This window comes from Triticum aestivum, chromosome 3D, assembly GCF_018294505.1.
Source record: "Triticum aestivum cultivar Chinese Spring chromosome 3D, IWGSC CS RefSeq v2.1, whole genome shotgun sequence".
NCBI classification, from domain to species: Eukaryota; Viridiplantae; Streptophyta; class Magnoliopsida; order Poales; family Poaceae; genus Triticum; species Triticum aestivum.
In genome coordinates this window covers 47,017,868-47,018,938 of record NC_057802.1, presented here as the reverse complement: position 1 = coordinate 47,018,938, position 1,071 = coordinate 47,017,868, and the positions used below count along the sequence as shown (strand labels likewise).

At 40.1% G+C, this 1,071-nt stretch overlaps 1 long non-coding RNA gene across 1 annotated transcript in view; it reads right to left on the bottom strand.

Annotated features, from left to right (window-relative positions):
* Positions 1-759: 759 nt before the first annotated feature.
* The window catches only part of LOC123074061 (uncharacterized), a 1,139-nt gene continuing 827 nt past the window's right edge, over positions 760-1,071 (bottom strand). The window contains exon 2 of the long non-coding RNA XR_006435850.1: positions 760-996. This is a non-coding gene — a long non-coding RNA (uncharacterized lncRNA). The remainder of the gene's footprint in view (positions 997-1,071) is intronic.

Below are 1,071 nucleotides of genomic sequence, written 5' to 3'. Positions count from 1 at the left end.
CGATCATATGCATCGATGATTTTTTTCCAATTCGTGGACTTTTTTCAAAATTTATGAGTGTTTTTTTTTCAAATTTGTGGTTTTTTTATTTTTTTAGTTTATTTTTCCAAAATCCATGAACATTTTTGAAAAACTTTTCGTTTTTTAATTCAAAAGTCAATGGTTGACCGGCCAACTGGTCAACTGTCAACCGGTCAACAAAAGCATACGAAGAGGCGCGGTCCGCCTCGCCTTGTGGTGGGCCGGCCCATACTGTCAACTGCGTGGGCGTAGGAAACACCAACTGACACTGAAGGCGCCGGTTAAGTGGTCCCAAATTGCCGGCAAATCATAGCCTCGTGTCTGGGGACGCATTAGTGTCACAGAGCCTTCAACCTTGGACGGCTGTGCCACATGGCTCCTAGTTGTCGAGTACCATGTCACGAGCTCTCATCAAAAGTTGCATTGGCCGAGTGTTTTGGGGTTGCCGGGTATTTTTCTCATAGCTCTCGACGAACTAAAGACTATCAAGTGCTTGCTTTTACCGAGTGTGGTTCTCGACAAATAGGTGGTCTACCAATATCCCATAAAATGCTCGGCAAAGACCATGCCATTCGACAAACACAAATTATTTATTAGTGTTTATTATAGTGATTATTAGGAATAGAACAAGCTATGTTTGTTTACAAGACTTTGGATTTAATTCAGCAGTCTATTTTATCAGAAGTGAAAGTCATTGCTTGAGGCCATGTATGTCAATGGACAACTAAATATCATACTAAACACAAAGAGAACATGCGGGCAGTCCTTTTATTAGTCATAAAATTAAAAGTAAGATACATTATTGCAGAGGTCCTATGATAAAGCATCAATATCATAGCATCCCTTCCTTTGTTCGATAAGACTGCCTTAGACTAAGTGCTCCATATTATAACACTCCTTTCCTTATTTGACCGGACCGGCCTTACGTTTAGTGTTCTGGAGGTGGTGGCGCACTATAATCTGGAACGATGAAACCTACATATGAGATTGTGTTCCTCGTAAGTAATTAATTTCATGAAGATAAGCTTGGAAATTACATCAAAATGCTAT